Source organism: Carassius auratus, unplaced genomic scaffold, assembly GCF_003368295.1.
Source record: "Carassius auratus strain Wakin unplaced genomic scaffold, ASM336829v1 scaf_tig00214327, whole genome shotgun sequence".
Taxonomy (NCBI): Eukaryota; Metazoa; Chordata; class Actinopteri; order Cypriniformes; family Cyprinidae; genus Carassius; species Carassius auratus.
In genome coordinates this window covers 167503-181443 of record NW_020527617.1, presented here as the reverse complement: position 1 = coordinate 181443, position 13941 = coordinate 167503, and the positions used below count along the sequence as shown (strand labels likewise).

The 13941-nt window shown below is 41.8% G+C and overlaps 1 long non-coding RNA gene across 1 annotated transcript; it reads right to left on the bottom strand.

Annotated features, from left to right (window-relative positions):
* Positions 1-9184: 9184 nt before the first annotated feature.
* LOC113091860 (uncharacterized) lies at positions 9185-12739 on the bottom strand. The gene is made up of 3 exons (XR_003287461.1): positions 12342-12739; positions 10052-10130; positions 9185-9764 (listed from the first exon to the last, which is right to left on the bottom strand). It is a non-coding gene; the product is annotated as an uncharacterized LOC113091860 (long non-coding RNA).
* Between the last annotated feature and the right edge of the window lie 1202 nt (positions 12740-13941).

Here is a 13941-nt window from a genome sequence, read left to right as displayed (position 1 = left end):
GCAACGTTTCACATTAAATATTTTCCCATACAAAACCATTATAAGGGAAACACTTAACAAATTAAAGGGGTCATGTGATCAGTGGGGTCAGAGCAGAGGCGTAACATTTCTATCACATGCCTGAGGCATTCAGCCAATCACAACGCACTGGATAGCTGGCCAATCAGAGCACACCTCGCTTTTCAGAGTGATGAGCTTTGTAAAAATCTACGTGTTTCAGAAGGCGGGCATAGATGAGAAACAAAAATATGCATTATATGGAAAGTAATGTTTTTTTAACCTTAAACTATGCATCATTAATTTAGTGATTACTGAATTTGATCTTTTAATGTTACAGTTTTAAATATATTAAGACAATTCAAGCGTTTTTACATTTTGTCGCACTGTTTAATAAGATATTGCCGCGAGTGAGGATTGCAAATGGCCAAAACTTGCATTTTGCTCACACACCTTTGTTTTATTCTTATTAGAGGTGATCTAAAAATTTGCAGCTGGGAAACAGATGGAAAATTGAGAGGCTTTTGCAGCAGTTCTGTGGATGCTTTGCCTTCCAAGTCTTTGAGCTAGTCACGTGACTGAAAGCTAGACTATGAATATATTTTTCTCACTTCCCAATGTTGCTGTCTGATGCTCAATTTTAAGTCAAATACCAAAAAAAAAAATTATTCTCAGGAAGAATTACAACATGATTCCTTAAAACAAATTAACCGAGGTCAAAGTGCTGCACAGACAGTCTGTCAGCGGCCTGAACCCATGGCCACGACTTTCCAGGGGCTTTAATTCCCCCCGAGTCTTTGTGTGTGTGCACCCTATTTATTTTTGGACATGGTGCTGCTCTGACAATCTCCATTATCTAAGCTTCATAATCCTGTCTAAAATTAGTTCACATCGCTAAAAGCTCTGTGTTGTTATTGTGTGGCACGTGCTTGTTTAAGGGGGGCAGGGTTTTTAATTCTAATCATAAACTGCACCATCATCTGCAACTGTTTGTGATGCCACAGAGGATGTTTCACAGCATGCCACAGAGAAGGGGCAGCCCCTTGTTCCCAATGAAATTATTCCCCTCTGCTATAGAGTCTGATAAATCCAAACACATTACAAACCAGAAAAAAATTAATCTGTGCTTCAAACATTCTCTTTTTATTGGGTTCATCAGACTTAAATTCATTTTCTTTTCTTCATTCATTATAAATTATTGGCTCTTCTGACTGAACAAATTCTTAAGGATTTGATTTTTGCTTTGATTCATTGCTTTAATTAATTAATTTATTCGATTTTTTGATAAAGTTGTACATGTGCAGAATAGGAAACAATCACACAGCAGTAATTTACACTAATTTGTTTATTTTCTTGGCCTGTTGTTATTATTTTGTTTAATTTAAAAGCTTTTCTGAAACTTTCTGATAAGTATTTATTTGTTCGTTTATTTTTTAAATTGCATTATAGGTTGTTTTGTTTCATTTTATGAAGTAAAAAAAAAAAAAAAAAAAAAAACACCAAGCACCTCTTTTATTTTTTGTTTGTTTGATTTCATTTATTTAAAAGTCTTATTTAAATGTATTATTTGCTTTATTTTCTTGTTTAATTCATTTATTTTGTTTTACTATTTTGTTTGTTTTGTTACATAGAAAATTTAATTTTTTATTTAATTGTCTTGTTTCATTGAATTACAACGTTTTTAATTCCAAAAGGATGTTTTATTTTATTTTAATTATTTGTCCTTTGACTGAAAGAAAAAACAATACACAAAGCACTTTTATTTATTTATTTACTTATTATTTTAACAATTTCAGAAATGTGTTTGAGTATTTTCTTTCTTTTATTTACATATATAAAAAGAAAATTTAGGAAATTTAGGACCACTCAGCACTGCCAATGCCTACTAAAGGCATGTCTTCTTCCCTGTGGTACACTAATTAAAATAATTTACCTATTAATAATGCAGCTCCTTTTAAGTGCTCTCAGGACAAAGATAAAGAACCTTTTAATTTGGTTCACAATGTACTGTCTCAGCATGATAATATCAACAAAGACTAAACTCTTGCTATATCACCTGAGATAAAATCATAAAAGAGAATAATGCTTCCATTACAGTCCACTGAATACTCCAGCGGACAAAAAAGCTTATTTCTATTGACGAGCCTGGCAGCAGAAGGCTGTGGAAGATATTGAGAGCGAGCACAAGTGGTTTAAATAAGAAGGCAACAGTCTGAGCACTTCATAAAAAAAAAGGATCTCATGGCATGTATACTTTCAGAGAACAGATTCCAGTAACTTACGTACAGTACATGTACGCTGTGAGTCAGTGCAGATGTCCCCTGTACTCGCTGAGCACAAGCCAACTAACGCTCAAAGCATGCAGTGCACTGACCCTGAACATGGGGTTGTGAAACATTTAATCCAAGAAAAACATCCCACATCCCAAGGCTAAGCGTCATTTATCTTCATTCACTCTGCTGCTAGTACAATCCAAAACAACATGTGTCATAGCAGCTTAAATGTTAAATAAAGTGAGAATCTTCAGCAAATATTTACCAGACTCACTTTTACTTGCCTTTTCATGCGACACAGAACATATAGTTGCATTAGCTGCTCTGGAAATGAACAGATGCTAATTAGACAACTACTCAATAAATGATAAACAGGTACTGCAATATTTATTATTAATTATTAATAATGAAATAAATATAATAATATTTTACATTAATTCTTATTATAAGTATTATTATATTGATAATAATAATTAGTGATTATTATTAATCATTAAAAACGTATAACTGAAGCTGTAATGCTGTTCATTTGGATTTGATTGTTACACTAAATTACTGGTAAAAGCATTTTAAAACAGGTTTATTTCACATATGTGACTGTAACAAGGTTCAACACAGTCTCAATAGGAAGGAAGAAGGCAGGGGTCGGCTTGTTGCTGGGACACTCGTTTATTCAGTAATACAAAATAAGAAAAACACGATGCCCTCTGGGCGTAGACAGCAAACGATTGCTTAAACACGGTCAATAACTTCAATAACTTTAAAGCACTGTTGTAGCTTCCCTAGTGCAGAACGAGGTCCCAGCGTGTCTCTCTCTCCTTCTCTCTGCGGTGACTCGGCTTATATCCGGTCTCTCCACGCCAATTACTGCAATCAAACACACGTGTTCGTTAATTGCATTTGACCTACTTACGCCTCGCTCTGCTCCCTCCGTCTCTCTCCCGTTGCGGATTCCGCTAAACCACGCCCCCCTCGCCACATACCCCCACCGCCCGACTCAGGCCGGGGACCCGTCCGGCCTGCAGCCTCCCCCCCCCCCCCCCCCCTCCTGGTGAGGAAGTCAGCCACAGCCATCTGTACACCCGGCCTGTGGATCACCTGAAATTTAAACGGTTGTAAAGCTAGATACCACCGGGTGATCCGCGCGTTGGTATCTTTCATGCGGTGGAGCCACTGCAGAGGAGCGTGGTCCGAACAGAGGGTGAACTCCCGCCCCAGGAGGTAATAACGGAGGGTAAGAACAGCCCACCTGATCGCTAGACATTCTTTTTCTATGGTGCTGTACATCGTCTCTCTCTTAGAGAGCTTCCGACTGATGTACAGCACCGGCCGTTCTTCCCCCTCCACCTCCTGGGACAGGACTGCGCCCAACCCTCTGTTCGACGCGTCTGTCTACAAGATAAAGGGGAGAGAAAAGTTAGGTGCATTCAGGAGTGGTCCGCCACACAGGGCAGCTTTTAACTGGGTGAAAGCCTGCTGGCACTGCTCCGTCCACTGGACTGTATCTGGTGCCTCCTTTTTAGTTAAATCAGTCAGCGGGCTAGCAGTATCCGAAAAATTAGGTACAAACCTTCTATAATACCCTGCCAGCCCCAGGAACTGTCTAACCTCCTTTTTGGTCTTAGGCCTTGGACAAGTTGCAACTGCTGCCATCTTATCAATTTGGGGACGCACCTGTCCATGACCCAAGTGGAAACCCAGATATCTTACTTCCACCCGCCCAATTGCACACTTCCTCGGATTAGCCGTGAGCCCAGCCCTCCTCAGCGTCTTCAGGACCGCTCGCAAATGCTGCATATGTCGCTGCCAATCCCCACTGTAGATGATGATGTCATCCAGGTAGGCGGCGGCATATGCAGCATGCGGACTGAGAATTTTGTCCATGAGACGCTGAAACGTGGCTGGAGCCCCGAATAGCCCGAACGGAAGAGTGACAAATTGGTGTAACCCGAACGGCGTGGTGAAAGCTGTTTTTTCTTTGGTCATGGGAGACAAGGGGATCTGCCAATAACCTTTAGTTAAGTCCAGCGTCGAGTAAAAGCGAGCCGAGCCTAGCCGATCAAGCAATTCGTCCACCCGGGGCATTGGATATGCGTCAAATTTTGACACAGCATTCACCTTTCTATAATCCACACAGAACCGCACAGAGCCGTCTGTTTTAGGTACTAAGACGATCGGGCTCGCCCAGTCACTGTTGGATTCTTCTATTACTCCCATCTCTAGCATTGCCTCTAACTCCCCTTGAACCACCTTTTTTTTATGTTCAGGTAATCTATACGGCCGGCTGCGAACTACCACGCCCGGCTCGGTCTCAACATGGTGCTGAATGAGATCCGTTCGACCAGGCAGGGGCGAGAACACATCAGCAAAGGCTGCTTGAATGGACTTGATATCAGTGAGCTGCGATGGTGAGAGGTGGTCTCCTCCAGGGGCCAGAGCGAGAGATTGGGAATTTGAACTCGCTTCTGGACCGAGATCCTCCTCCCCACTCACTACCGTCGCCAGCAACACTGATTCCGCCTCAGACCATTTTTTTAATAGGTTGAGGTGGTATATTTGATGTGCCCCGCCCCTATCCGTTCGAGCTACCTCATAGTTAAGATCCCCAACCCGCCGTGTGACCTCAAAGGGTCCTTGCCACTTCGCGAGTAACTTTGAACTAGAGGTAGGGAGTAATACAAGCACTTTATCTCCCGGTGCAAATTGACGTAGCCTAGCCCCCCTGTTGTACAACCGACTCTGTTTGTCTTGAGCCTGCAACAAATTCTCCATGGATAGCCGCCCCAACGTGTGGAGTTTTGTTCTCAGGTCCATGACATATTGAATTTCGTTTTTACTAGCAGAAGGTCCGTCCTCCCAAGTTTCTTTAAGGACGTCAAGGACCCCGCGGGGATGGCGCCCATAAAGAAGCTCGAAGGGGGAAAACCCCGTGGAGGCTTGCGGGACCTCCCGTACAGCGAACAAGAGGGGTTCTAGCCACCTATCCCAATTTTTGGCGTCTTCCTGAACGAACTTACGAATCATGGATTTTAATGTGCGATTAAATCGCTCGACCAGCCCGTCTGTTTGTGGGTGATAGACGCTTGTTCGAATCGATCTAATGCCCAATAATTCATAAAGCTCGCGAATAGTACGTGACATAAACGCCGTGCCCTGATCGGTGAGGATCTCCTTTGAGATCCCCACCCGGGAGATTAATTGAAACAGTGCACTCGCCACACTCTTCGCGGAAATAGAGCGGAGAGGCACTGCCTCAGGATATCGCGTTGCATAGTCCACCAGAACTAATGCAAAGCGGTGTCCTCGTGCTGACCGCTCTAATGGCCCGATGAGGTCCATGCCAATTCGTTCGAAGGGGACCTGCATTAATGGAAGGGGGCACAATGGTGCTTTTGGGGTGGCCGGTGGATTCACCAGCTGACATTCACGACAAGCCGCGCACCACCTGCGCACATTCTCGTGAATGCCCGGCCAGAAGAAGCGGGCCATGAGACGGTTTAGTGTAGCCGCTTGCCCTAAATGCCCGGCCATTGGATTACAATGAGCCGCCTGGAAAAGCATTTCCCGGCGGCTTTTAGGTATCAACAACTGGGTTGTATCTTGCTTTGTCTGGGCGTCTTGGGTCACCCGATACAACCTATCTTTTAAAATTGAAAAGTAAGGATAAGAGAGCGGTTGGTCAGGGAGGAGAAGCTGTCCGTCGATCGAGCGAACCTGGTCAAAAGCATTTTTTAGCGTCTCATCGCGGGACTGTTCCAGGGGAAAATCATCGCGCTCCGGGAGGATGTTCCGCTCGGGAGCACTCGGTTCCCCTGCAACAGGTTCCGGTGGTTCCGGTTCAGCCTCTCCCACCTGCGCAACCGCTACTCCATCCCTCCCTTGTTTCCCCCAAGAGCCATCCGAACATAAATACCCCAATAATTCATTAAACGCGGGCCAATTCGTACCCAAAATTATCGGATGCCTGAGGTGCGGATTAACGGCCACCTCTACTCTATGTTTTCCTCCCCTAAATTTAATATCCACAGGCAAAATAGGGTAATTCACCACTTCCCCGTGTACACACCGAACCCTAACCATGCGGCTATTATCCAATGCCTTCGGATGAATCAGGCTTTGATGGATGGAGGATTGGTTACATCCCGAATCCACCAAAGCCTGATATGTACCCCCCTTGATACTCACTGGTATTTGGTATAAGCCAGCCTGATCGAGGGCAGCCTTTGGCGCGTCGGGGACCCGGATCAACGTCCCCACTTCCATCACCGGACACCTATCGATAAAATGCCCTGGGTCCCCGCAACGCCAACAGGCCGGCCCAGACTTTACCGCCACCCTGGCGGCAGGAAGTAGGTCAAGCGATTGGCGAGGAGAGAGCGGAGAGGCCGGGGCCTGGGGAACGGATCCCATGGGCGAGGTCCCACCCCTGGGAGGAGCCCTGGGACCTGCTGGTGACTCAGCCCCGTAATTCGTCCTCCACCTCGGGGCTAGCTTCGACGGAAGCCCCCCACGGGACCTGGGGAGAGGGACAGATTTAGGGAGAGAGAGGGGAGGGGAGGAGAGAGAAGGAGAGAGAGAAGCAGATGGTAAGGGGTCGCCGACCCCTGGACACGCCACCATTTGGTCTTCCGCCAGCTGGATGGCCTGGTTCAGCGACGTCGGGCGGTGGCACTGGACCCACTGCGCTGTCTTCCTTGGCAGCTTGGCCACGAACTGCTCCAGTACCACACGATCGATCACGTCCTCGACGTCGCTACTGTCGGCCATCAACCACTTGCGGCAGGAATCCCGGAGCTGCTGTGCCATCACGAAGGGCCGGCCAGACTCTTCCAGGGTTAGAGTCCTGAACCTCTGGCGATGTTGCTCCGGAGTCCGACCGACCCGCTGGAGGATGGCACGCTTGAGGTCCTGGTAGGCCAGGAGGTTTTGGACTGGCAGTTGGTGAGCGGCCACCTGCGCTTCCCCGGACAGCAGGGGAATGAGCCGCAGGGGCCAGTCCGCAGGGGGCCACCCTCGAGCCTCTGCCGATTTTTCAAACAGGTCCAGGAAGGCCTCCGGATCATCCTGAGGCCCCATCTTGTTGAGCGGCAGAGGAGATGTCTGGTCTTTAAACGAAGGGGTGGCCCGGGCCTCCCGGTCTACCCAGCTCCGGAATAGCTCGCGGTCTTCATGCTGGGCCCGGAGGAGCGCCTCAAAGCGTTTGTCCTGCTCCTCCTTGATCGCCAGCATGTGTTGATGTTGTTCCTGATGAAGACCGGCGAGCGACTGGATGATGTCCGCAAATGGCGTACCTGACGGAGATTGCATGGCGGCGATGCTCTTCTTCCTTCCCGGGTTTCGGCACCACTGTAACAAGGTTCAACACAGTCTCAATAGGAAGGAAGAAGGCAGGGGTCGGCTTGTTGCTGGGACACTCGTTTATTCAGTAATACAAAATAAGAAAAACACGATGCCCTCTGGGCGTAGACAGCAAACGATTGCTTAAACACGGTCAATAACTTCAATAACTTTAAAGCACTGTTGTAGCTTCCCTAGTGCAGAACGAGGTCCCAGCGTGTCTCTCTCTCCTTCTCTCTGCGGTGACTCGGCTTATATCCGGTCTCTCCACGCCAATTACTGCAATCAAACACACGTGTTCGTTAATTGCATTTGACCTACTTACGCCTCGCTCTGCTCCCTCCGTCTCTCTCCCGTTGCGGATTCCGCTAAACCACGCCCCCCTCGCCACAGTGACCCCGGTCTTAAGCGTCAATTTCTTTTAACATATTTTTTCCATTGGAGTATGGTTTGTCAGGATAGGACAATATTTGGCCGAGATACGACTATTTGAAAATCTGGAATCTGATGGTGCAAAAAAATCTAAATACTGAGAAAATCACCTTTACATTTGTCCAAATTAATTCTTAGCAATGCATATTACTAATCAAAAATTAAGTTTTGATATATTTATGGTAGGAAATTTACAAAATATCTTCATGGAACATGATCTTTACTCAATATAATGATTTTTGGCATAAAAATAAAATCGATAATTTTGACCCTTACAAGGTTTTTTTTTTTTTTGGCTATTGCTAAAAATATACCCCAGCGACTTAAGTCTGGTTTTGTGTTCCAGGGTCACATATGTGGTGGTTGATCAATATGGGTTTTTCAACAGAGACCGGAGACATTCTCCATCCACATTCAATGCTAAAAGGAATTAGTATTTAAGGATGATTGACCACAGTAAACAAAAACTGTAAAACGACCAACACACTGTTTAGCTGATGAGATTTAAATGCACACAATTATTTCATCACCGTGATGGTGCTTTTCTGATACCGATGCTATTAGTTCCACACATTCGTAAATATGATGCCTTGAACTGCACTTGTACTGTTGAAAAAATCATTAAAACATTTTAAACACTATATATGAGATAACCATAGAGTTTACTGAAAACTTAATATAGAAATCACAAAGTATAAATCTCAGCAGGGAGCCATTAATTATTGTCTATAGAACAGCACCCAACAATACAATTAAAGCAATTATTTAGCAGGAAATAATAGATCAAAAGTACTGCTTTTTTTCAAGTACGCTGAAAAAATAAAAACCTTGTATCAACTTAAAAAAATTGAAGTAATCAATCACACGAAACATTTGACATTGACTCAATGTAAATAATTTAATTTAGTTTAACTTGAAAATTTTAAATCCATGCAAACCACTTTTTAAAGGTTGATCAATCTAATTATTTTAGGTTGGAACAAACTAATTTTTTTAAATTAGAACAAACCAACTAAACTAATATGTATATGTTAAATTAAATTAATTATTTTAGTTTGGTACAAACTAATTTTTATAGGTCTGATTAAATTAATTATTTTATTTAATTAATGATTTCAATAAATTTTAATCAATGACTACTCAGAACACTTTTCCTTTAGAAAACATTTTTATTGTTCAATAAACTCACAACATTGAATATTTGCTTCAAATGTATGAAGATTGACAGCAGAAATACTTGAAACACTGCAATCAGTCTCTTCAGTTGTTCATAAGACTTGGCCTTATTCAACCTTTGTACCTGGTAGCCATCGAACTTGGGCAGCCACATTTGTAAATGCTGCAGTGAAAATGCAGCCTTGTTAGTACAACCTTTTTATTAAAAGGATCTAAAGTCTTGGCTGTAAAAACACAATAAAATGTAACAATTATGCAATTATACAATTAATCCCTGTACAGCTGGGTGGTCAGTCTAGTGAATTTTGGGGTCATCTTTATTCCATCAAGCTCCATCAGGACATTTTGCACAAATTCAAAGGTGAACTGTAGCCTTTTTGGATATTTTAGGTTTAGTGTATATATGAGCCCAGCAACCGATGGCAACTCGTTCAGGACCTCTTTTCCTTCGACAACAATTTAAATGTCTTTAGGTGGATGGAGAGGATCCTCTTTCCCAGTGATAAAGATCGCCATGGTTGTCTGCTCCAGTTCTTCAACCTCATTATCCTGCACAAAAAAAGAAAGAAAATATGTTATAATTTCAGAAAATCTCCCGATTTCATGTTAGATCATAATGTGCCAAGCTCTTATACAATCTAAACTTTCAAAACAAAACATTTGATTAGCAAATCAAAATAATCAAATGTTCATTACAAGGGATGTGACTAAATTAAAGTGATGATCTAGTTTTACTAAGTAGATCTGGTAGACAACTTCCCAGATGAGAGAAAATTTTACACTTTAGGATGCCTAATTATCACAAACGTCCTCATGACATTGGAAATAGAACTTACCACAAGCCATGATCACTGGCAGGAGATTCCAAATAATTTGCACAGCAGGAACAACTGATTGGTGGCTGCTTCCCTGAAGCTGAAAGAGAAAACATGATTTAAGTTTCAGCCATCAAAGTGTGTTAACTACTAACATCATACACAAATTAATAGATATATACTTTATTTTATGATTTTAGAAAAGCTGGCTAACATTTTGGTAAATTTCTACCACATGTAAATGCTGTTAATAGTGTAGCAAACTAACATTACCAGATACAAATAGCTGCGCCTTGTAATATTATGGCTGATAAATACTGAACACAAGATAATTAGGAGTGTAAATAAAAGATCACATAGGACCTTTAGCTATTGATAGCATAAGTAACCATTACCATTAGTCAAGTTTCAGAGTTTCAGGGATGCAAACACATGTAAAATGTAGTCAAAAAGTATTTTGGGCAGTTCGATTCAATAAACCGGTTGAAAAAAAAACAGCATAGGTCTCTGCAGGAATGTAATGGGAGTTACCAAATCAGGGTGTTTTTACACCATGATACCTGATTGGCTAATGTCATAGTGATGTTAGGTTTAGGGCTGGGGTTGGGTAAGGGTGATCATTTTAATTGCATGATTTAGAAACACCCAGCAGTTTGAAAACACTCACAAGGTGATAAACGCCCACTTTTGCTCTGCAGAGACCCAAGTCAAAAAAAAAAAAAGAAAAAAAAAAAAAACGGTCCATCTGTTCTTTTATGCTCAACGTTTTGACGTCATTAGAGAAGTCTATCAAATATAAAGTCCTTAATCATAACTTTAGTCAGTTAAAAACCTCATAATCATGGAAAGTTTACAATTAAGTTTTGCAACACACGGAATAAAGTAACAGCAATAATGTGCATGAGGATTTAAGTCTTGAAGATATAAAGTAAATAAATTAGATGTCATAAGGGCAGAAATCGTAATCCACTTACTATACATAATTTATTGCAATGTATTTGTTATGAAATAAACTTACGTTTCGCCAGGTCAGAATCAATAACAAAAGAACCAGTTCGGTTCAGACGCTCTGTGTGTCAGTCTGCTTCACGCTGAATCGCGCATGTGCAGTATCATCAGCTCATCGGTTATCAAATCGGACGTGTCCGACAGAAACGATTCTCGGTTCAGTGTACGTACTGCTGATCGGAAAACTGATGCAACTGGTTCTTGACTCGAGAAAGAGAACCGCTCCAGCAGTGGGCGTGTTTGTTTGTAATCTGGCTCTGCTTGGTGTTCATCTTCAGTTCTCTCTTCACAGCAGTTCAGTCAGTGTACTGTTTCAGTACATGAATTACTCCGGGATATTGGTTTGTTTGAACTCAGAGGGAGTGTCAGCCACATTAAAAAAGTTAACATTTTAAGTCATTTGTGGATTAATGCTTATTGGAGACGTGAATCGTTTCAAACGATTCAGTTCGATTTGGTGAACTAGTTCAAACGGTTCACTAAGAAGAACCGGTTAAATCGAACGATTCGTTCACGGCACAAAGCTAAGAAATGTCGAGGGCACAAATCCTCGTGTATATCTGTCCAACAGTTTATCGATCATTTGTTTCTTCACGGTTTTAAATTCCATTTATTGTTGGTTTGATGCCAATTCATAGTTCTTGTAATGTGTGATCTAACAGACACACCGTGGCGAGTCGTTTAAAAACAGCAATAAACTCCAACAAAATAATCATTTTATGCAAATCCACAGCCCTTTATCTACAGATCAAGCATCATAATGTGAATATATCATATTGGAGAGAGTTTTACCGTGTATCCTGCTCGATCCTGCTGTAACGGACGAGGCGCGCGGTTTGAATATAAAATGGAGAATGATTTCAGCCGCAGGGAGAGGGAAGACATGTTTCCGTAAACTGTAATTTAATGATCTAAATATAATTCTGTCCCTCAGATTAAGCTATGGAATTACTTCAGATGACTTTGTGAAATTATAATCAGAACCTCTCAGAACTGCACGATTCACACAAGTCATGCAGACTGACGGGAAAAAAGCGGGAGGTGTCGAAAAGCGCGCTGTTTGCATCCATGAAGTTTGAAGCTTGAACCTGGGGATTTACTACTGCATTTCAAGTGTCAGAAATTGAGCGGAAAAAAATGTCTAGCATAATTATGCATTTAGAAATAATAGTGATATCCTAGTGATAGTTACATACTATCGAGCGTGAATGCTGAAATTACGAGTCAAGGCCAGTCAGGTAAAACGTTAATTGAAAAAAATAAAATAATAAACATTAAGGGTATACAAAGTTGATTATTTTACCTTCTTCAGAGTTGCTCGTAGTTCTTCTGTGTCTCTCAGCCAGCCTGGAGGGGTCTGTTGAAGTGTAAGTTACTGCGGCCGCCGCTTAACACACAGTTCAACTGTAACGGACGTTTTTTTTTTTAAATTCTTTAAATAAACAGGTCAGGTGGTCAGAGAGCGGCACTCCAACTCAGCAATGCGCATGTGCAAACCATGCTTAATTTAATAAAATTGCTTTGATCAAATGAATAAATTCAGTTTAATGTCCCGCTGCAAATCATATTGTATCCATGTAAAAAAAAATGGATTCAACCATAAATATAAACTAAAACGTTTAGTTTAAATGAAAAAAACAATAATTTTAAGCTATTTCAACGACAAAATACACATTAAACGAATAACAGCAATGTTAGACTTTTTTCAGTGTACTATTTGCATAAATTGTGCTTTTTAATAGCAGCAAGTGAGAAAAGTGCATAATTAAGTTGGCTTGAAAAAGCCAACTTACTGATCTACTATTTAATCTTATTATGTTGGCTTGGCAACAAGCCAACATACTGTTATGCTATTTAAACTTCTTCTTTTTCTTATTATTATTTTTCTGACACAGAAATTCTAAACGCTACTCCTCCTAGGGCTTTAAAGCCACAAGCCCCAAACTCGGCAGACACCGGCGGGATAGAGCGGTGCAGGTTGCTATATCTTTTCAGAATGATCAGACTTAAAGTTTTTTTTAAAATAATTTTTAAATGTAAAAACTCATTACCCATAGACTTCCATTGTCTGAGAAAAATCGCGCCCCTACTGGTTGCAATACCCGGAGTTTTGTTTACTTTCACTTTTACATTGGTTAAAAATACAAGTAAATAATACAATTTCCCTCAAACTGACAAGCTAAACCAACATATCTGATTACAGGGGTCAGGGCTCATTAATAATTTATTTCTGGGCAGAGACCAGTCAGACGAGAGAAGAATCACGGCTGGTCAGCTGCTGGAGGCATTGTCTCTTAGAGCTCACAACGAGCGAATTTATTCTTATTTAAGACCTTTTAAAACGGCGATTGCACGCAATCCACACGTTAGAGCACACCAAGAGCTAAATTCAGATGTTTCTGAACTGTTTAAAGTAATAACATGATATATTCGCGGCAGCCAACTGCCCGCGAGCTAGCGATGTATTTCTCTGAACACTTGAAGTCCACAGAGAAATTACAGCCTGTCACATTAAAACACTGCAGCGAAACGGCACAAAACAATTAGAATAATATATTATACACATGAAAATGAGTGTTTATATGTGCTTGTGAGATTTCTCTGACAGACTGAAAGTCTGCGATGCTCAGCGTTGCATAACATGGTAAAGCAGGGAGCTACACTGCGACAAAAATGTTTTTTTGCATCATTGCAAAAATGCATCAGCATTTGCATCACTGATTATTTTTGTACCTACTTATGTGTTATGCTATGATTTAATATGAGCATTTATTAAAACAGAAATGTGTATTTTAAGAATACGTTTTATAACATGCTCCGAGCATTCAACACATCGAGTTGGCTTCAGCCCCGCGCTGCGGGAAAGCTGAGCAGCTGGTGGCTCGCGCTGTGTTCGGTGCGAG